Source organism: Bos mutus, unplaced genomic scaffold, assembly GCF_027580195.1.
Source record: "Bos mutus isolate GX-2022 unplaced genomic scaffold, NWIPB_WYAK_1.1 CTG212, whole genome shotgun sequence".
NCBI lineage: Eukaryota > Metazoa > Chordata > Mammalia > Artiodactyla > Bovidae > Bos > Bos mutus.
In genome coordinates this window covers 257,623-281,452 of record NW_027219576.1, presented here as the reverse complement: position 1 = coordinate 281,452, position 23,830 = coordinate 257,623, and the positions used below count along the sequence as shown (strand labels likewise).

The window sequence follows — 23,830 nt, the reverse complement described above, 5'->3', positions numbered from 1 at the left end:
CTGACCCGGGCCCTCACTACTGAGAAGGCTGACTGCTCCCTCTTCAGTCACAGACAGAAGGATCACCTGGCTGCTGCTCTGGCCCAGGGACCCTCTTCCTCTTCCCTCACAGCCTCTGCAAATAGAGGTGGGAAGACCCTGGAAATCCTTTCATTGTCCCTAAGCAGATACTATGTGACTAACCACTTGCTGGTCTCTGCATAGGCCCAGGGATGCCACAGGAACTCATAGCGAGCAAGGTTGCTGTCAGGCACCTGCCGGTACTCCAGGTAACCCTCCCACACCCACACATGGGTCAACAGCTCCCTGGGCTCCCCAAAGATGGAGTGCTCCCTCCTGGGACACACCCCCATCCTGCTGAGTGTTTCCCAGACCACATCCTCAGGGGTGAAGTCTCCATTTTGGATGATCAGGCTGAGGACCAGCAGCAGGAGCCCGGCCTTTGGCAGGCTCTGCCCACCACTCAGTGAGGCCCAGGGTGGGGACCAAGATGTAGATGTGCTCCCTGGGGTACACCTCCTTCACTGCCATGCCAAAGACCAACTGCAAGCACTGGGCGGCTTTATGGAAGACCACAGGTATGTGGTCCTGGTTATCCGTGAGGATCATATTCAGTATTTCGGTCTTGGAGTTCAGCTCCTTGGCACAATACTTGAGGAGCATGAACTTAAACAGGTTAGCCATCATCTCCCTAAGAGCTTCTTGGGGCAAGGCCTCCACAGGGCTGAGGAGGAGACTGAGGGAGAGAAGGCTGAGGGGGCTGCAGCCTTCCCCCACCTCAGACCACAGGGACTGCCCCACTACCTGGCCTCGGCCTCCCCTGGGTCTTGAAGGTCTTCTTCAAGTTTGCTCAGCTCACTCATCTTGATCCTGAGCGCAATGCCTGGGACCAAACCACAGACAGGAGTGAGGCAGAGGGATAGATGCAAACCATGTGCCTGAAGGACAGAGGGGGTGTGAGCGGCCTGACCTGAGAAACGCACCCTGGGCAGTCTGACACAGGCCACTTACAGGTCTCCTCTTGAGGGGTGATCTCGAGCTTCACAGGGGTACTCTTCCTGAACGGCCAGACACCTGGCTACCTGAAGGAGGAAGGGCAATGTCTCCCCAGGGTGCAGTCAGAACAGCTGGAAGTTCCTGAGATGACCGGGTGTGGGAATATGGGCTTTGTGGTTTCCCTCTGTTCTGGGAAGGGGAGCCCCTGGTGCACACTCACGACACCCTCCTCACCTTGACTCCTGGCACTGCCTGGATCTCCTCTGATCTCTGACCTCAGAACACGGGCCTCAGACCTCTGCTTCACCTCCTGTTTCCTGGAGCTCCTGTGAGAGACATGGAGGGGACACCTCAGGGGTAGACTGAGACATATCTCTGGGCCTTCCATGCTTGTGGGTGGGGTGGACTCTGTGAAGTCCCCCCAGTTGTGGGGTGAGGTCCCCTCAGGGCTTCCTTGTAGTGCTCACCTTTCCCCTGGCACAACCTTGTCCCTCCCCTTTGGGGGCCTGCAGGGAAACTCAGAACAAAACCCTAGTCTGAGCAGAAAGTGCTGATGGGCCCCATGTGTGGCCACACTTGCCCAGGGCTTCCTGTGGGTTCTAGGTTGGGGAGATACCCGGTCCTCAGCTCCTCCTCATGTCCTTCCTGGCCTCCAAAAACTGACCACAGGGACAGGACAGGAGTCTACTCAGTTATCCCTCCGGATCTGTAGAGTATACCCTCTGCAGACCTGAACACTGCCCCCTCTGCCCGAACACCTCAGATCCTGAGGTCCCTAAGCCATAGGTCAGGAAAACGCTCATCCTGCTATGGGGCCTCCAAGATCCCCATCAAAGGCAAGGATACCTCCCTGTCTTAAGGTCTAACCACCTCTGTCATTCCTTGCACGGAGCCTGGACTCCAGCAGGGCCCAGGATTGTCCCATCTGCCATTTTGAGACCTCACTGCTTTCACGAGGCCCCCAATCCTCTGAGACCCCCATGTCAGGAATTCAGACAGGCCTAATGTGCTCTTCTCACACCAAGCTCTCCCAGGGCCAACTATAGGTGTGGAGACCTGCGGGGTTCCATTGGTCCTCACTCAGGGTCTCCTCTGTCCTCTTTCAGGCACCTCACCTTACCTCTGGGCAGGACCTGGGATTCTCGCCTCTCCCCAGATGTCAGGAAATCAGACCATGCCTGTTGCACTCATCCTATCCCCACAATTGCCCTGGACTGACGACAGAGATGAGCTTCTCTGAGGTGTCCTCTGATTGGGGTTCAGGGTCCTCTAGTTCCTTCTCAGGGTCCTCAACCTGACACCCCACCAGACCTGGGAATTGGCCCACCTGAAGCCTTGCCACATATGTAAGGTCCCCAGTCTGAGACCTGGATGCCAGGAAGTCTGGCAGGATGTCAGGATGTCTAATGAGCTCATCGTAACCCAGGGCCACCAAGGACTGACAGCAGGGACCAGCTTCCCTTGGTCTCCTCTGATTGGGGTCCAGCATCCCCTCAGTCCTCCCTCAGGGTCCTCACCTAAACTGCTTCAGAACCTAAGACTCTCCCCTCCAATCTCTGAGGCCTCACCCCTTATATCAAGTCTCCAGTGTCTCTGAGACCTGATACTCACGTCCCCACCAGAGTCACCCTTGGCATGACAGCAGGTTCTGGGACCTGTGGGATTCCTTGTGTCCTCCATCAAGGTCCTCATCTTGAGCCCTGACATGTCCAGGTATGCCCCTTGTGTTGACCAGAGACGGGACCCTCACACCAAGGCCATCACTTCAGTGGGACCCCCAGCCAGAGGAGTCTGCAGACACGACATCAGGGCTCCATGCTTAGGGATTCCCAGAGCTGAGATGATGCCTTGGACATTCTTCAACCCTCCTTCTGCTCTTCACTTTGACTCTCAGCAGGTCTGAGCACAACCCTCTGTCCCTGACCTTGTTCCCCTTAGAACCAGGCCCTCCCCAGCCAGGACTCCTGAGAGGCAAGTGAGAGTAAGGGGCTAATTCCTACAACTCTGCCAGGGTCTCCCTGGGCTGAGACAATTGATGACTTGGAAATCCTGGTGTCACAGAGACCCTCTGAGGGTTCTACCTTGACTCCTAACACAGCTGGGTTCCTTTACTCTGCTGACCTTAACCTGGGAACCTGACCCAGGCCCTCACTTCTCCCCTCCCATCAGGATCAATGAGGTTAAATTTGAATGCCATGCTCCCTGGTCCCCCAGGGCTCTCAGGAGGGAGGCACATGCATCCCCTGGGGACCCTAGAAAAGACCCTCATCTCGAGTCTTCACAGGACATGGGCACCTCCCTTTGCCCACCAGAGAATGTGTCCCACAGACCAAGCCTATGACTCCCTGAGTTCACTGAGGAAGTGAGCAGGTGTGGAGTCTCAGCCTGACAGCCCAGACCGGGATGCCCAGATATTTCAGTTGGGGTCGAGTGTGGTTTTTTTTTTTTTTTTTTGATGTTGAAAATTTTTTGAATATAAATTTATTTATTTTAATTGGAGGCTAATTACTTTACAATATTGTATTGGTTTTATGATACATCAACATGAGTCCGCCATGGTGTACACGTGTTCCCCATCCTGAACACCCCTAATAACTCCCTCCCCATACCATTCCTTTGGGTCATCCCAGTGCACCAACCGCAAGCATCCTGTATCAGGCATTGGAACTGGACTGGCGATTCATTTCACATATGATATTACACATGTTTCAGTGCCATTCTCCCAAATCATCCCACCCTAGACCTCTCCCACAGACTCCAAAAGACTGTTCTATACATTTGTGTCTCTTTTGCTGTCTTGCATACAGAGTTATCATTACCATCTTTCTAAATTCCATATATATGTGTTAGTATACTGTAGTGGTGTTTTTTTTTTTTTTTTTTTCTGGCTTACTTCACTCTGTATAATAGGCTCCAGTTTCATCGACCTCATTAGAACTGATTGAAATGTATTCTTTTTAATGACTGAGTAATACTCCATTGTGTATATGTACCACAGCTTTCTTATCCATTCATCTGCTGATGGGCATCTAGGTTGCTTCCATGTCCTATCTATTATAAACAGTGCTGTGATGAACACTGGGGTATACGTGTCTCTTTCAATTCTGGTTTCCTCGGTGTGTATGCCCAGCAGAGGGACTGCTGGGTCATAAGGCAGTTCTATTTCCAGTTTTTTAAGGAATCTCCACACTGTTCTCCATAGTGGCTGTACTAGTTTGCAATCCCACCAACAGTGTAAGAGGGTTCCCTGTTCTCCACACCCTCTCCAGCATTTACTGCTTGTAGACTTTTGCATAGCAACCATTCTGACTGGCGTGAAATGGTACCTCATTGTGGTCTTGATTTGCATTTCTCTGGTAATGAGTGATGTTGAGCATCTTTTCATGTGTTTGATAGCCATCTGTATGTCTTCTTTGGAGAAATGTCTGTTTAGTTCTTTGGCCCATTTTTTTATTGGGTCGTTTATTTTCTGGAATTGAGCTGCAGGAGTTGCTTGTATATTTTTGAGATTAATTATTTGTCTGTTACTTCACTTGCTATTATTTTCTCCCATTGTAAAGGCTGTTTTTTCACCTTGCTTATAGTTTCCTTTGTTGTGCAGAAGCTTTTAATTTTAATTAGGTCCCATTTGCTTATTTTTGCTTTTATTTCCAATATTCTGGGAGGTGAGTCATAGAGGATCCTGCTATGATTTATGTCGGAGAGTGTTTTGCCTATGTTCTCCTCTAGGAGTTTTATAGTTGCTGGTCTTACATTTAGATCTTTAATCCATTTGAGTTTATTTTTGTGTATGGTGTTAAAAAGTGTTCTAGTTTCATTTTTTTACAAGTGGTTGACCAGTTTTCCCAGCACCACTTGTTAAAGAGATTGTCTTTTCTCCATTGTATATTCTTGCCTCCTTTTTCAAAGATAAGTTGTCCATAGGTGCATGGACTTATCTCTGGGCTTTCTACTTTGTTCCATTGATCTACATTTCTGTCTTTGTGCCAGTACCATACTGTCTTGATGACTATGGCTTTGTAGTAGAGCCTGAAGTCAGGCAGGTTGATTCCTCCAGTTCCATTCTTCTTTCTCAAGATTGCTTTGGCTATTCGAGGTTTTTTGTATTTCCATACAAATTGTGAAATTATTTGTTCTAGCTCTGTGAAAAATACCGTTGGTAGTTTGATAGGGATTGCATTGAATCTATAGATTGCTTTGGGTAGTATACTCATTTTCACTATATTGATTCTTCTGATCCATGAACATGGTATATTTCTCCATCTATTAGTGTCCTCTTTGATTTCTTTCACCAATGCTTTATAGTTTTCTGTATATAGGTATTTTCTTTCTTTAGGTAGATATATTCCTAAGTATTTCATTCTTTTTGTTGCAGTGGTGAATGGAATTGTTTCCTAATTTCTCTTTCTATTTTCTCATTATTAGTGTATAAGAATGCAAGGGATTTCTGTGTGTTGATTTTATATCCTGCAACTTTACTATAGTCATTGATTAGTTCTAGTAATTTTCTGGTGGAGTCTTTAGGGTTTTCTATGTAGAGGATCATGTCACCTGCAAACAGTGAGTTTTACTTCTTTTCCAATTTGGATTCCTTTTATTTCTTTTCCTGCTCTGATTGCTGTGGCCAAAACTTCCAAACCTATGTTGAATAGTAGTGGTGTAATTGGGGACTCTTGTCTTGTTCCTGACTTTAAGGGAAATGCTTTAAATTTTTCACCATTGAGGATAATGTTTGCTGTGGGTTTTTCATATATAGCTTTTATTATGTTGAGGTACGTTCCTTCTATTCCTGCTTTCTGGAGAGTTTTTATCATAAATGGATGTTGAATTTTGTCAAAGGCTTTCTCTGCATCTATTGAGATAATTATATGGCTTTTATTTTTCAATTTGTTAATGTGGTGTATTACATTGACTGATACGTGGATATTGAAGAATCCTTGCATTCCTGGGATAAAGCCCACTTGGTCAAGATGTATAATCTTTTCAATGTGTTGTTGGATTCTGATTGTTAGAATTTTGTTAAAGATTTTTGCATCTATGTTCATCAGAGATATTGGCCTGTAGTTTTATTTTTGTGTGTGGCATCTTTGTCAAGCTTTGGTATTAGGGTGATGGTGGCCTCATAGAGTGAGTTTGGAAGTGTACATTCCTCTGAAATTTTCTGGAAGAGTTTGAGTAGAATAGATGTTAGCTCTTCTCTAAATTTTTGGTAGAGTTCAGCTGTGAAGCTGTCTGGACCTGGGCTTTTGTTTGCTGGAAGATTTCTGATTACATTTTCAATTTTCGTGCTTCTGATGGGTCTGTTAAGATTTTCTATTTCTTCCTGGTCCAGTTTTGGGAAGTTGTACTTTTCTAAGAATTTGTCCATTTCTTCCAAGTTGTCCATTTTATTGGCATATAATTGCTGATAGTAGTCTCTTATGATCCTTTGTATTTCTGTGTTGTCTGTTGTGATCTCTCCATTTTCATTTCTAATTTTATTGATTTGATTTTTCTCCCTTTGTTTCTTGATGAGTCTGGCTAATGGTTTGTCAATTTTATTTATCCTTTCAAAGAACCAGCTTTTGGCTTTGTTGATTTTTGCTCTGGTCTCTTTTGTTTCTTTTGCATTTATCTCTGCCCTAATTTTTAGGATTTCGTTCCATCTACTAATCCTGGGGTTCTTCGTTTCTTCCTTTTCTAGTTGCTTTAGGTGTAGAGTTAGGTGATTTACTTGACTTTTTTCTTTTTTCTTGAGGTATGCCTGTATTGCTGTGAACTTTCCCCTTAGCACTGCTTTTACAGTGTCCCACAGGTTTTGGGCTGTTGTGTTTTCATTTTCATTTCTTTCTATTCATATTTTGATTTCTTTTTTGAATTCTTCTGTGATTTGTTGGTTATTCAGCAGTGTGTTGTTCAGCCTCCATATGTTGTGATTTTTAATAGTTTTTCTCCCGTAATTGAGATCTAATCTTACTGCATTGTAGTCAGAAAAGATGCTTGGAATGATTCCTTTTTTTTTTTTTTTTTACCAAGGCTAGATTTATAGCCCAGGATGTGATCGATCCTGGGGAAGGTTCCATGTGCACTTGAGAAAAACGTGAAATTCATTGTTTTGGGGTGAAATGTCCTATAGATATCAGTTAGGTCTAACTGGTCTATCACTATCAGTTCAGTTCAGTCACTCAGTTGTGTTGGACTCTTTGCATCCCCATGGACTGCAGCACGTCAGTCTTTCCTGTCCATCACCAACTCCCAGAGATTGCTCAAACTCAGGTCCATCAATCAGTGATGCCAATCAAACATCTCATCCTCTGTTGTCCCCTTCTCCTCAGACTTCAGTCTTTTCAGCATCAGGGTCTTTTCCAATCAGTCAGTTCTTTCAGTCAGTTGGCCAAAGTAGTACAGCTTCAGCTTCAGCTTCGGTCCTTCCAATGAACATTCAGGACTGATTTTCCTTAGGATGGACTGGTTGGGTCTCCTTGCTGTCCAAGGGACTCTGAAGAGTCTTTCTCAACACCACAGCTCAAAACCATCAATTCTTTGGTGCTCAGCTTTCTTTATGCTGCAACTCTTGCATCCATACATGACTACTGGAAAAACCATAACTTTAACTATATGGAGCTTTGTTGGCAAAGTAATGTCTCTGCTTTTTAATATGCTGTCTAAGTTTGTTCTATTTTTTTCTTCCAAGAAGCATGGTTGCAGACACCATATTCAGTAATTTTGAGCCTAAGAAAATACAGTCTGTCACTGTTTCCATTGCTTCCCCGTCTATTTGCCATGAAGTGATTGGACAAGATGCCATGATCTTCATTTTTTGACTGTTGAGTTTTAAGCCAGCTTCTTCTTTGTTACATTCACTAGTTTGTTGCATTTTTAGATTCCACATACAGATGATATTACAGAGTACTTGTCTTTCTCTTTCCCTAATTTGACTTATTTTACTAAGGAAAATTCCTCACAAGTCCATCCATATTGTTGCAAATAGCAAATTTTCATTCTTTTTTGTGACTGAGTAATATCCCTGTGTGTGTGTGTGTGTGTGTGTGTGTGTGTGTGCATGCAGCTCTGTATACAATACTGCTTCTTTATTCATTTATCTGTTGCTGAGCATTTGGTTTGCTTTCATATCTTGGCTAGTGTCTTAACTAGTGGGATTCTCCCTCTCCCACAAATTCTTTCTTCTTTTCTCTTTAGAGAGGATCCTCTAACATTTATTTCAGGTTTAGTTTAGTATTGATGAACTCTTAATTTTTGCTTGTCTGAGAAGCACTTTGTCTCTCAAGTCTGAATGATAATCTTACTGGGTAGATATTCAGGTTGTAAGTATTTCTCTTTCAACATTTTAAATATAAATATATAATGCCACTCACTGTGGCCTGCAAGGTTTCTATACAAAATTTAGCAGATAGCCTTATGGTGCTTCCCTTTTATGTGATTCTGTGATTTCTCTTGCTGCCTTTAGAATCTTCTCTTTATTTTTAACTCCTGCCATTTTAATTATACTGTATCTTAGTGTGGGTTTGTTTTGGTTTATTTTGTTTGGTACCCTGTGTGATTTCTGTACTACCTTCTGGTTTTGGAAGTTTTCAGCCATAATTTCATCAAATACAATTTACCATCTTTTCTCTCTTTTATTCTTTTGAGACACCAATAATATGAATGCTGATAAGCTTAATGTTATCCATAGGTCTCTTAAACTGTTCTCATTTTCTTTGGGGGGGGGGAAGGTTTCTTTTAGCTATTCTGATTGGTAATTTCCATTATTATTCACTCCTGTGTTATTGTCAGTTCTGCTGTTAATTCTTCTTGTTTTTTTTTTTTTTTTATTTCTGTTAATGTATTCCTCAGCTCTGTCTGGTTCTTTTTTATATTTTCTGGTTCCTTGTTAGAATTTTCAATGCGTTTTCCTATTTTTTTCTAGTTGAGTTAGCATTATTATTACTATTTCTTTGGACACTTTACCTAGTTAATTCTTTATCTGTTATTTAGTTGTTTGGTCATAGGTTCAAAATAAAGCACAATTGCACTCATCTCACATGCTAGTAAAGTAATTCTTAAAATTCTCCAAACCAGGCTTCAGCAATATGTGAACCATGAAATTCCAGATGTTCAAGTTGGTTTTATAAAAGGCAGAGGAATCAGAGATCAAATTGCCAATATCTGCTGGATCATCAAAAAAGCAAGAGAGCTTCAGAAAAACATCTATTTCTGTTTTATTGACTATGCCAAAGCCTTTGACTGTGTGTACTGGGGTCCAGCTCCGGTAGGATCCAGGGAATCCCTCAGGAGGATGGCATCAGTGAATAGGGAAAGTAAAAGGGGAGAGAAAGAGGCTTGATCTTCCTTGGTTTACACAGAAAGCCAATAAAGTCCGTGACACTGGACTTGCTCTGTCTACGGAGGCCACAGGAGCCCTCTCGGTGGGGTGAAGACGCAGGGCTCCCTTCCCCTGAAGACGCTAGGCACCTTCCAGATTGAGTCTTAGAAACCCGGGCAGATAAGTGGACTCAGAGAGCCCCTGTGCTCCAAGTAGTCATCCTGAAAGAAGAACAGAGAGAGAAAAGGAGAGAAAAGGGAAAAAGAATGACACGGGGAGACCAAGCTCTGATGAAGCCAGCTCCATAGCTTTATTTTCAAAAGGACCTTTTATACCCCAAGTTGTACATAGAGGATAATAGGGGGTATAGAGTCATGAAAGGTCAGCAGTCCTTGATCCTTATCGAGACCAGGTTTCTTTCTGCAAACTTACCATATACAAAGGCTTTAGGTGATTTACATCATCTTCTGGCCAGGAGGCATGTTAACATTTTTCTTCTGATAAAGCTGAGTCAACCAGAAAAACTTATTTTCTCCAAAGGTGATTTCTTTAAAGTTTGGCAACACTTTCTGAAAGCACTAGATAAAGTTGCATTCCTATAGGGCAAAGTGCAGTGGGGGATAACAAGGAAAGAATTTATTAACTCAAGGGTCTAAGGAGGTTAACATCAAGGTTACTACTTATATTTCTATATACCAACTATATTAATTAATATACTCACAAGGACACAATGGGTAAGGGATATAGAAACTTGGCAGCAAGCATTAGCTCAAGAATGAAATCCTCCATCAGTTCTGTTCTAATAATTTTTAACTCCCTGAGAAGCTCTATATTGTTTGAATATCTTAAGCTTCCCGTGCCTCTCACGGTTGGGAGGATGTAAACAATCATATGCGTAGCTGTGGGAGTCTGGATAAACCTGTCAGGCAAGTTAGAAAGCTATCTGAGGGATTTGAATTGAAATACTCCTATTGTGCCCAGGAGACTTATTAACTAGAGCTCTAAGTTGATGTCCTTCAGAGAAAGGTGGTCGGGGATAGCCTCCCATTAATGTCAGAGGAGTTGGTGCAAGTCATAAAATAGTAAGACAGACAGATTCTGGTTTTGGGGTAGATGCTCGAGCAGGTCCAGGGGGTCCCTTGAGTCCTGACTCGCCTTTGCCTTCAGGTCCTCTCTGCATGACCTTTGTTATGGGTGGGATCTCCCATGCTGGTTCCCGGCATGTGTGGATCACAATAAACTGAGGAAAATTCTTCAAGAGATGGGAATACCAGACCACCTGACCTGCCTCTTGAGAAACATGTATGCAGTCAGGAAGCAACAGTTAGAACTGGACATGGAACAACAGACTGGTTCCAAATAGGAAAAGGAGTACATAAAGGCTGTATATTGTCACCCTACTTATTTAACTTATATGCAGAGTACATCATAAGAAATGCTGGGCTGGAGGAAGCACAAGCTGGAATCAAGATTGCCAGGAGAAATATCATTAACCTCAGATAGGCAGATGACACCACCCTTATGGCAGAAAGTGAAGAAGAACTAAAGAGCCTCTTGATGAAAGTGAAAGAAGAGAGTGATAAAGTTGGCTTAAAGCTCAGCATTCAGGAAACTATGATCATGGCATCTGGTCCCATCACTTCATGGGAAATAGATGGGAAAACAGTGGAAACAGTGGCTGGCTTTATTTTTCTGGGCTCCAAAATCGCTGCAGATGGTGATTGCAGCCATGGAATTAAAGGAAGCTTACTCCTTGGAAGGAGAGTTATGACTAACATAGATAGCGTATTAAAAAGCCGAGACTCTGTGGGAGATGGAGAGGATGGGATGATTTGGGAGAATGGCATTGAAACATGTATAATATCATATATGAAACGAATTGCCAGTCCAGGTTCGATGCATGATACAGGATGCTTGGGGCTGGTGCACTGAGATGACCCAGAGGGATGGTACGGGGCGGGAGGTGGGAGGGGAGTTCAGGATAGGGAACACGTGTACACCCATGGCAGATTCATGTTGATGTATGGCAAAAACAATACAATATTGTAAAGTAATTAGCCTCTAATTAAAATAAATAAATTTATATTAAAAATAAAAAGCAGAGACATTACTTTGCCAACCAAGGTCCTTCTAGTCAAGGCTGTGGTTTTTCCAGCGGTCATGTATGGATGTGAGAGTTGGACTATAAAGAAAGCTGAGCACCAAATAATTGATGCTTTTGAACTGTGGTGTTGGAGAAGACTCTTGAGAGTCCCTTGGACTGCAAAGAGATCCAACCAGTCCATCCTGAAGGATATCAGTCCTGGGTGTTCATTGGAAAGACTGATGTTGAAACTGAAACTCCAATAATTTGGCCACCTGATGCAAAGAGCTGACTCATTGGAAAAGACCCTGATGCTGCGAAAGATTGAGGGCAGGAGGAAAAGGGGATGACAGAGGGTGAGATGGTTAGATGGCATCACCAACTCAATGGACATGGGTTTGGGTGGACTCCGCGAGTTGATGATGGACAGGGAGGCCTGGCGTGTTGCAGTTCATGGTGTCACAAAGAATCAGACATGACTGACCGACTGAACTGACTTTCTCAGTCTTTCAATGGAGATCAGTCCTTCTGTCTTCCCATTTTTCTCTGCCTCTCTGAATTTAATTGCATCAATTATCTATTATGGTCTTGAAGGGGTGATCTTGTGGGGGAGCATCACTGTACAGCCTGTACCATATTCAGTGGGGGGTGGGGGTGGAGGTGGGGGTGGGCCTGAATTTCATGGACTACAAGTCACATCTTTCCTTAGGGTGTGCAAGCAGCTATCACCTGGGAAGTTCGGCGGTCCCAGGTCTGAAGCCAGATGTGAGGCAGAAACTTCCTTTTTCTCAGTGGCTTTCACTGTCCTATTGGGGGCAGGGTGGGGTCCCAAGTTTCTGGAGAAGAAGCCCTGAATGTCAGACCAGATCTGGCTGTGTTCCCTCAAGTATGTACGCTCCCCTCTCCCAGCACTGCAACGCTTGCCACAGAGGGACAAGAGGAGCATGTTCTGGTTAGGAAAAAAAAGGAGCAAATCTATAGGCTGGCTGCTTACACAGGTCCAGGCTACCTCCAACTTGCCATCTGTGCCAGCACCGGCAGTAGCGTCTCCTGCCCTGCTTAAACATAGCTTCTGATCTGAGACCTCTTAGTCCCTCACAGCTGATCACTTCCCCCAGCCTCTGCTATCCCTACCCTGTTGAAGACGGGTGCCATTGGGCAGGTGAGGCCCTCATGGGCTCTGGGCACATACTGGATCATCTCCTGTGGCAGTCTGGCCTCCATCAGAGATCAGCACTTCTCCTGATGTAAGTGCCCTCCATGAGCGTGGCCCTGTCTCTCCCACCCAGATGCCGCCCTGGACCAGATGTACCTCTGTTTCCCACATCCCAACTCTCTGCTTCGTCATGGCAGCCCCTGCTCCAATGCAGATAAGCCACACTAAGTAAGCTTGGCATGTGTAGGGGTGGGCACTTGGGGGGAAAACAGGCATCCACAAATGCAGTCTCAATCTGTCCTCTTTACTGTGGCTTGGGAGCAAGCCCCTGAGCACATGCTCCTGGAGAGGGAAGTCCAGGCTTTCCACAGACCTCCTGTTAGTCCACATGGCTCTGCAACCAGCTAAGGGTGTTTCTCTTCCCTATGTCAGACCCCAGGACTTGTGTGCAATATATGGCTCGAACCACTCACACCCAGGGCATATCTCCAACCGTGTAATCTCCCTTATATTCTTAGTCCTCTCCCATGGGCACAGGTCAGGACTTGAATGATACTTTTCCCTTCCTACCCTATTACCCGTGGATCTTTCTTTGAGAGTAGGTTTAGGAATCTTTCTGCATTTTCCGATTAGTTTTTTGAGCTAATTGTTCTACATGTCGATGTATTTTTTTTTTTAATTTGAGTATATTTGATTTACTATGTTGTGTTTTAGGTGTACAGCAAAGTGATTCAGCTTTACATATACATGTATTTGGACTTCCCACTTGGCTCAGTTGTTAAAGAATCAATGAACGAGATTTGGGTTCAATCCCTGCATTGGGAAGATATGCTCAGAGGGTCATAACAAGCCACTCCAGTATTCTTGCCTGGAAAATCTCATGGACAGAGGAGCCTAGAAAGCTACAGTCCATAGGGTTACAAAGACTAGGGCACATCTGAAGCAACTGAGCTTGCACAGGCACACATACATATATCTATTCCTTTACAAATTCTTTTTCCATTTATGTTGTTACAGAATGTCTAGCAGAGTTGCCTGTGGTTTTGTAGTAGGTCCTTTTTGGCTACCTATTTTATATATAGTGCTGTCTATACCACAGCCTTGTCTAAATCAATGAAACTAAGGCATGCCGGTGGGGCAACCCAAGACGGGTGGGTCATGGTGGAGAGATCAGACTGAATGTGGTCCACTGGAGAAGGGAATGGCAAACCACTTCAGTATGCTTGCCTTAAGAACCCCATGAACAGTATGAAAAAGCGAAATGATAAGATACTGAAAGAGGAACTCCCCAGGTCAGTAGATGCCCAATATGCTACTGGAGATCAGTGCAGAAATAACTCCAGAAAGAATGAAGGGATGGAGCCAAAGCAAAAACAATACCCAGCTGTGGATGTGACTGGTGATAGAAGCAAGGTCTGATGCTGTAAAGAGCAATATTGCATAGGAACCTGGAATGTCAGGTCCATGAATCAAGGCAAATTGGAAGTGGTCAAACAAGAGATGGCAAGAGTGAATGTCGACATTCTAGGAATCAGTGAACTGAAATGAACTGGAATGGGTGAATTTAACTCAGATGACCATTATATCTACTACCGCTGGCAGGAATCCCTCAGAAGAAATGGAGTGGCCATCATGGTCAACAAAAGAGCCTGAAATGCAGTACTCAGATGCAATCTCAAAAATGACAGAATGATCTCTGTTCGTTTCTAAGGCAAACCATTCAATATCACAGTAATCCAAGTCTATGCCCCGACCAGTAATGCTGAAGAAGCTGAAGTTGAACGGTTCTATGATGACCTACAAGACCTTTTAATACCATTTCTGTCCTTTATAGAGCCCATCTTTGCATGAAATATTCCCTTGGTATCTCTAATTTTCTTGAAGAGATCTCTAGTCTTTCCCATTCTGTTGTTTGCCTCTATTTCTTTTCATTGATCACTGAAGACTCAGATGGTGACAAGCCATGCCTTATTTATCATCATGTCAACACAAATAACCAATAAATGATATGTAACAGGAGTCAAAATAGAAAAGAATTTTATTGAACCAAACTGAGGACCATGGCCTAGGGAACAACTTCTCAGTAACTCTCAGAAGCTGTGCTGGAGAAGCATGGTTTTCATCACAGTTTTATATCTTTGCAGAATAAAGAACCATCAAACAGAAACATGCAGGGGTACATTCCTTCAAGATTTCAAAAGTAATAGATTAGCACGTACAGAGTGAATCATCAGGACCTTGGTATCTGGGAAGGAAAACTTATATTTAAAGGAATACTAGCATAAGCATCATAGAATAGGGTAGCATTTATCCCCACCTTCAAAGTGTACATGCTTTACTTCTGGATAAAGAATTATTTTCTTAATGGCTAAAGCAGATGTACACCGCATGATAAACAGGTCGTAAGACAGGCTGTTCTAGTTAGCATAAAGTTCAAGCTAAATCACATATAAGCCAGAATTGTTTCCCCATATCTCAATTGTGAAATTTTCTTCCATCAATCACAAAGTTTCACTGATCCCAAACAGTGGTCTAAAACTCTAATCCTGCATCTGAACTTCGTACAACATTCAAGTTGTGGGCTATATGTTAATTTTGTCCTCCACTCTCCTGGAGGTAGAAAGGAGATTCCTTTTATTTTCTGCTCCTCTTAGGATATGGAGAGAGAACACTGAGCTGAAATTCTAACCCCTTGCAAATCCACAGATGTTTCCTTTACACCCATTTTTGATTCTGTATTCACACTAGGGGATTAGAAGGGATTCATACCCCTTGAGTGGTGCAGAAGTGCGCTGGCTCTGACAGACTGTGCAGAAGCACGTCTGAGAGTGGCTAACCCACGCCCAAGGTCAGGGGTGGCAACTGAGAGCGCCAGGCTGCAATGGCATAGGAGTGACCAAGAGGAGCTACCCCATGCCTGAGTTCAAGGGCAGAGGCCAAGAGGAGCTATCCCATGTCCGAGGTCAGGGGTGGTGGACGAGAGGAGCAACCCCACATCCAAGGAGGGGTGGGTGTGCGGGTGTAGGAGGGCCTAAAGGAGCTACTCCATGTTCAAGGTCAGGAGGGGTGACCTCGTCCAAGGTAAGGAGCAGCAGCTGTGCTTTGCTGGAGCAGCAGTGAAGAAATACCCCACGTTCAAGGTAAGAGAAACCCAAGTAAGATGGTAGGTGTTGCAAGAGGGCATCAGAGAGCACACACTTTGAAACCATAATCATACAAAACTAGCCAATCTGATCACACGGACCACAGTCTTGTCTAACTCAATGACAGTAAGCCGTGCCATGTGGGGCCACCAAGACAGACGGGTCATGGTGGAGAGGTCTGACAGAATGTGGTCCACTGGAGAAGAGAATGGCAAACCACTTCAGTATTCTTGCCTTGAGAACCCCATGAACAGTATGAAAAGGCAAAATGATAGGATACTGAAAGAGGAACTCCCCAGGTCGGTAGGTGCCCAATATGCTACAGGAGATCAGTGGAGAAATAACTCCAGAAAGAATGAAGGGATGGAGCCAAAGCAAAAACAATACCCAGCTGTGGATGTGACTGGTGATAGAAGCAATGTCCAATGCTGTAAAGAGCAGTATTGCATAGGAACCTGGAATGTGAGGTCCATGAATCAAGGCAAATTGGAAGTGGTCAAACAGGAGATGGCAAGAATGAACGTCCACATTCTAGGAATCAGTGAACTAAAATGGACTGGAATAGGTGAATTTAACTCAGATGACCATTATATCAACTACTGTGGGCAGAAATCCCTTAGAAGAAATGGAGTAGCCATCATGGTCAACAAGAGAGTACTTGAATGCAATCTCAAAAACAACAGAATGATATCTGTTCATTTCCAAGGCAAACCATTCAGTATCACGGTGATCCAAGCCTATGCCGCAACCAGTAAGGCTGAAGAAGCTGAAGTTGAATGGTTCTATGAAGACCTATAAGACCTTTTAGAACTAACCCCCCACCCAAAAAAAAAATCTCCTTTTCATTATAGGGGACTGAAATGCAAAAGGAGGAAGTCAAGAAACACCTGGAGTAAGAGGCAAATTTGGCTTGGAATATGTAATTTCCAGAAGCAGGGCAAAGGCTAATAGAGTTTTTCCAAGAGAACACACTGGTCCTAGCAAGCACCCATTTCCAACAACACAAGAGAAGACTCTGCACATGGACATCACCAGATGGTCAACACCGAAATCAAACTGATTATATTCTTTGCAGCCAAATATGGGGAAGCTCTATACAGCCAGCAAAATCAAGACCAGGAGCTGGCTGTGGCTCAGATCATGAACTTATTATGGCCAAATTCAGACTTAAATTGAAGAAAGTAAGGAACACCACTAGACCATTCAGGTATGACCTAAATCAAATCCCTTATGATTATACAGTGGAAGTGAGAAATATATTTAAGGGACTAGATCTGATAGACAGAGTACCTGATGAACTATGGACGGAGGTTCATGACACTGTACTGGAGACAGGGGTCAAGGTCATCCCACAAAAAAAGAAATGCAAAAAAGCAAAATGGTTGTCTGACGAGGCCTTGCACATAGCTGTCAAAAGAAAAGAAGTGAAAAGCAAAGAAGAAAAGGAAAAATATTCCCATTTGAAAGCAGAGTTCCAAAGAAGAGCAAGGAGAGATAAAAAAAAAAAAGCCTTCCTCAGTGATCAATGCAAAGAAATAGAGGAAACAACAGAATGGGGAAGACTAGAGATCTCTATAAGAAAATTAGAGATACCAAGGGAACATTTCATGGAAAGATTGGCTCGAAAAAGGACAGAAATGGTATGGACCTAACAGAAGAAGAAGATATTAAGAAGAGGTAGCAAAAATACACAGAAGAACTGTACAACAAAGATCTTCACGACCCAGATAATCATGATGGTGTGATCACTCACCTTAAGCCAGACATCCTGAAATGTAAAGTCTAGTGGGCCTTAGAAAGCATCACTACAAACAAAGCTAGTGGAGGTGATGTAGTTGCAGTTGAGTTATTTCAAATCCTTAAAGATGATGCTGTGAAAGTGCTGCACTCAATATGCCAGCAAATTTGGTAAACTCAGCAATGGCCACAGGACTGGAAAAGGTCAGTTTTCATTCCAATCCCAAAGGAAGGCAATGCCAAGGAATGCTCAAACTATCTCACAATTGCACTCATCTGTCATGCTAGTAAACTAATGCTCAAAATTCTCCAAGCCAGGCTTCAGCTATACGTGAACCATGAACTTCCAGATGTGCAGGCTGGTTTCAGGAAAGGCAGAGGAACCAGAGATCAAATTGCCAACGTCTGCTAGATCATGGAAAAAGCAAGAGAGTTCCAGAAAAACATCTATTTCTGCTTTATTGACTATGCCAAAGCCTTTGACTGTGTCGATCACAATAAACTGAGGAAAATTCTGAAAGAGATGGGAATACCAGACCACCTGACCTGCCTCTTGAAAAATTTGTATGCAGGTCAGGAAGCAACAGTTAGAACTGGATATGGAACAACAGACTGGTTCCAAATAGGAAAAGGAGTACCTCAAGGCTGTATATTGTCACCCTGCTTATTTACCTTATATGCAGACTACATCATGAGAAACACTAGGCTGGAAGAAGCACAATCTGGAATCAAGATTGCCGGGGGGAAATATCAATAACCTCAGATATGCAGATGACACCACCCTTATGGCAGAAAGTGAAGAGAAACTCAAAAGCCTCTTGATGAAAGTGAAAGAGGATAGTGAAAAAGTTGGCTTAAAGCTCAACATTCAGAAAATGAAGGTCATGGCATCCGGTCCCACTACTTCATGGGAAATAGATGGGGAAACAGAGGAAACAGTGTCAGACTTTATTTTTCTGGGCTCCAAAATCTCTGCAGATGGTGACTGCAGCCATGAAATTAAAAGACGCTTACTCCTTGGAAGGAAAGTTATGATCAACCTAGATAGCATATTGAAAAGCAGAGACATTACTTTGCCAACAAAGGTCTGTCTAGTCAAGGCTATGGTTTTTCCAGTGGTCATGTATGGATGTGAGAGTTGGACTGTGAAGTAGGCTGAGTGCCGAAGAATTGATGCTTTTGAACTGTGGTGTTGGAGAAGACTCTTGAGAGTCCCTTGGACTGCAAGGAGATCCAACCAGTCCATTCTGAAGGAGATCAGCCCTGGGATTTCTTTGGAAGAAATGAAGCTAAAGCTGAAACTCCAGTACTTTGGCCACCTCATGTGAAGAGTTGACTCATTGGAAAAGACTCTGACACTGGGAGGGATTGGGGGCAGGAGGAGAAGGGAACAACAGAGGATGAGATGGCTGGATGGCATCACTGACTCAATGGACGTGAGTCTGAGTGAACTCTGGGAGTTGGTGATGGACAGGGAGGCCTGGTGTCCTGCGATTCGTGGGGTTGCGAAGAGTCGGACACGAGTGAGCAACTGACCTGATCTGATCTGATACTGCTTATGGGACTCTGCTTCTAGGTATTGGCTCTTATTTCCACATACAGACTGTGGTAAATGGACTGAAAGAAAGGCCACAGCAATTCCTCCTGTCCCTGGATGTGCAGCCCTTTTGTTATATGTTGAAGGTGGAGTTGAGGATTTGCTGATGGATTTCGTGAAGGACACGAAAGAAACAGAGGAGTCAAGGAAGATGCCAGGGTGCTTGGCCTAAGCAATAGGAAGTAAAGAACTTTCATTTATCAAGGGGAAGAATGCAGAAGAAAAACAGATTTGGGAGGGGGAAAAAGCAGTCAGTGAGTAAAACGTTCATGAACACTAAATCTATTTGTTTTAAAAACTAAACTTACAAAATCTGTAAAACTAAGATTCCTTTAAATGTTCTGATATATATGCAATATATTAAGTAAGAGTTCAACTAAAATCCAAACTCCAAACAGGTTAGTTAATTGCATATTTTCTTCTGGAAAGAGTCACATCCTCTTCGGGTTGAGCTGTTGGGTCTATCTAGAAAGGTTGACTTGTAGCACTGTCTCATGAAAACACATGATTTGTGAAAGAAATTGGAGTGTCATTGCCCTAAGTAAACACTGAATTATGTGCATATATGTGATGATGATGTCAGAGAAGGTAGCTTAATGATCTGAGTGGTCTTTTGATTTTCTGGTATTGGTTATAGAATAAAAGCAAATGCCTCTGGTAACATCAGATAACTCTTCATTTTTATCTTTTCACAGCTGATGCAGATGACCAGATGATTATTTTATTTTAGTCTTTTAATGTAGAATGTTAAGATATTTATTAGCATTAAACCTTCCTTACATTCCCTGGTCATGGTGCACTCTTTGAACATGCTGCTCTGGATTATGCTGGCTAGTATTTGGGGCTTTCCCATTAATGTTGCAGGCAACATCTGCAGCGTAGGTGCCAATAATCTGTCTGAGAGATGCATGAATAAGCAGGAAAATGTGTTCACAGAACCTCATGCAAACCAAGGAATTCAGAAGGACGAGTGCGTGGCGAACTCGGCAGGGAGGGTGGGCACCTGGCTGACTCCTCTGCTCCAAGTGCAACGGGCCTCACCTCCATCTTGTAAGACACAGAGTTCTGGGCTCGCCCCCTGGGCCCTGGCCCCTGCCCCTCACCCACCGCCTGCCTGGGGAAACCTAGGCCCTGCCCCTCATTTCTGATCCCGCCTCCTTATGGCCATTAGCTCCGCCCCTCCCCCAACCCTCTTCTCCCGCCCCTCCAGTCCTGGCTCTGCTTCCACATTGCACCTGTGCACTAGCAACCATTTGCTCTTGAGGGCAGGGCCTGTGCAGGTGACAGTAATGCCCACGGCCCTGTGCACCCCTGCCCTGGGCCTGCCTCCATGGAAAGTGCTTTGGTTGGGGCTTGGGGGTGTAAATTAAGATCAGAATGGTAGTGGGGTTTCATGGTGTTTGGCAGTCTAAATGCAAATGCCTCAGGTAAAATCATACCCACTGACCTGAAATAGGGCCAACGAGAGATGGCTTATAATTTTATATGAGACTCATTCTGTAGCAGGAGAGGATAATAAAAGGGATATAAAGTTCCAGCTGCAATTGGCCAAAAAAAGAAGTGATCTGAGCTCTGCATCCTGATGAACCTCTCAGGCAGGAAATGAGACATTAAAGCTTAGGGTCCTCTAGACTGAATGGCAAGAACAGAATTGCTGCCACTTTCATCCCAAGATCTTTATGAAATCCCAGGAAGAGATAGGCACCCAGCCACCCTGAAGAGCTACAGGCAGAACAGACTGCCAGTCTTACTCTCCTTTCCCGTGGGGGTAGGGATGGGGTTACTGACCACAATAGGGCCATTTTCTGGGGAAATGTTTTTTGTTTTTTAATATGTTTTTATTTGGCTGCAATGGGTCTTAGTTGTGGCATGTGGAATCAAGTTTCCTGCCGGGGTCCAGCCCTGGTTGGATCCAGGGATTCCCTCAGGAGGACGGCGTCAGTGACTGAGAGAAATAGAGAAATAGATAAGGAAAGAATTTTGCAGTTAAGAAAATAGAGAAGAGAAAAGAGGCTGATATTCCTTGGTTTATGCAGAAAGCCAATAAAAACCCAGCACAGGACTTTCTCTGTTCATGTAGGCCACAGGCGCCCTCTCGAATAGCTGAAGGTGCCCCACCTTAGGCACCTTCTCGAGTGGGTCTTAGAAGCCCAGGCAGGAAAGTGAATGCAGAGGGCCCCTGTGCTCCAGGGAATCAGCCTGAAAAGGAAAAGGAAAGAGAAAGAACGACACGGGGAGACCAAGCCTGATGAGCATGGCCCATACTTTATTTTCCAATGCAGTTTTTATACCTTAAGTTGTACATAGAGGATAATGGGGAGGGGTAGAGTCATGCAATTCAGCAGTCCTTGATGTCTGCAAACTTATCATATACAAAAGCTTTAGGTGATTTACATCATCTTCTGGCCAGGAGGCCTGTTAACGTTTTATGACCCTTTCTTCAGAAAACTTATTTTTCTCTAAAGGTGATTATTCTAAGGTCAGGCACCACCCTCTGAAAGCATTAGATAAAGTTGCTTTCTTATAGGGAAAAAGTGTGGTGGGCTATAACAAGAAAAGAATTAACTCAAGGGTCCAAGGTTACAAACATTAAAGCTACTACTTACATTTCTATATACCAACTATATTAATCAATACACTCCCAGGGACACAGTAGGTAAGGGATATGGAAACTTGGAAGCAAGCACTAGCTCAACAAAGAAATCCTCTACTAGTTCTATTCTAACAATTTTAACTCTCTGAGAAGCCCTGCATTGTTAGAATATCTTAAGCTTCCCGTGCCTCTCACGGTTGGGAGGCTGTGAACAATCACATGCGTAGCTGCAGGAGTCCAAACAAACCTGTCAGGCAAGCTAGAAAGTCATCAGAGGGGTTTGAATTGAAACACTCCTATTATGCCCAGGAGACTTATTAACTAGAGTTTTAAGTTCATTTTCTTCAGAGAAAGGTGGTCGGGGATAGCCCCCCATTAATGTCAGAGGAGTTGGTGCAAGTCATAAAATAGTAAGACAGACAGATTCTGGTTTTGGGGTAGATGCTCAAGCAGGTCCAGGGGGTCCCTTGAGTCCTGATTCACCTTTGCCTTCAGGTCCTCTCTGCATGACCTTTGTCATGAGTGGGATAGCCCGTGCTGGCTCCTGGCATCTCCCCCTTTTTTATTTCTTAAGACAGCCAGATGTAATTCAGTTGCGAGCTTCTAAGTGCTCTGTCGAAGAGTTCTGACAATACAAGGAAGAATAATTATGAGAAGCAGAATTAAAGCAGCTACAGCAGCATACCTAAAAATAGTAGAAAGCATGTTTTTTCCTGAAATAAAGTTAGAGAATGTATGGAAATGGTCACTTGCTACTCCTGTGGCAGTAAAATCTAATCGGGAGTGTTCCATGGTCGTTATTTGATTATTAAGTTTCCCTAAATCTAAACTAATCTCGGAACTGTTCCAAACACCTGAAATATGATTTTTAATTTTCTCCAAGTAATAATCTGCCTCGTTTACTTTCAGGGGTGTGACACATATCCACCGGTAGTCAGCATGACAGGACAGTGCCAACTTTATTTTTAAAGCCTGTAATTCAGTTCCAATATGCATTATTGCTTCTTCTAGGGCATCTATCCTCATTTCTAGCTTCCTGTCTATAGTTTCCTGTGGTGCCAATGTTAAAGAAACATTTTTGGACATAGTATCAACATATTGAGCAGTATGTACTTGTTGAGTCAATGATATTGCTGCCACAGTAACAGAAGTAATTGCAGTTATTAGAGCTGCTTTTCCCAAGATAAGTAAGCCCACAAACCATTGTGATCGCATTAAATCCTGTAGTTGTTATAATACAGCAAGACCATAATTATCATACTATTGAGTGGTTACCGTTGCAGGCACCATAAGATAGGGTGGGCATTGCAACACCATAAAAGAGCAAACATTATATTGAGGGGTCAAACAAGATGAAAGCATACATTGTTCACAAGTTACTATATTAGGTCCACCTCTTTCTTACTGACCTCTTTGGCCCTGATCACTATGTCTGCATTGCAAAATGCCTGTTGTGGGTGCACCGGGGAACAGCTGCAGGTGTCGGCCCGGGGAGCAGTGTCCCCAGCAGAAGGAGGCAGAACACAAGTGGCAGGCTGTGGGCCGCGGCACCCATGGCGGACAGAGGGGTAGGGTTCAGGGACTTGGGCTAGCAGCTGCCGCCTGGGATCGGGGCGTTCCCCTCTCGCCTGCTGGGCCATGCTGGTCTGGACGGCACTCCTTGGGTGTGCTTTCCTCTCTGGCCCTCACTCGCTGCACAAACTTTCCTGGCTCTAGGTCATGGGGTGCAGTGAGGAGGGTGCAGGGCATGGCTGGTGGCGTGGAGGTGAGAGCTGGCTGGGGGGCGGCGAGTGAGCGAGTGCCTGGGGACTGTGACATGATGAATTAGTCTGTCTGGGATCCAAATTGGCGAATCTTTGTCCTGAGGAAAAATACAAATATACCCTCTCCCACAAGTTAGCAACACATCTGGCCGGGATATGATATTTATACCTTAAACCAACTGCATTTTGATGGTGAATTTTGTGAGAATTTTTGGCCTTATCAATCTTTTTATGTAAGTTTAAAGCAATTACTTTAGTCAATGCATCTGCCAAAGCATTTCCATCATGTAAAGGGCCGGGCAAGCGGAATGGGCTTTAATATGTCCCACAAAATATTTTTATCTCTGTGTTTAATCTCTTTCTGTAAATCAGATAACAAGGAGAAAATAGTAGTTTTATTTTCTTGAATATTAGCAGTCTCTATGTGAGGAAACAACCCTACAATATATCAGGAGTCAGT

General features: G+C 44.0%; 1 pseudogene; it reads right to left on the bottom strand.

The window, feature by feature from the left end:
* Positions 1-62: 62 nt before the first annotated feature.
* Positions 63-863, bottom strand: LOC106700608 (melanoma-associated antigen 10-like; annotated as a pseudogene).
* Positions 864-23,830: the final 22,967 nt, after the last annotated feature.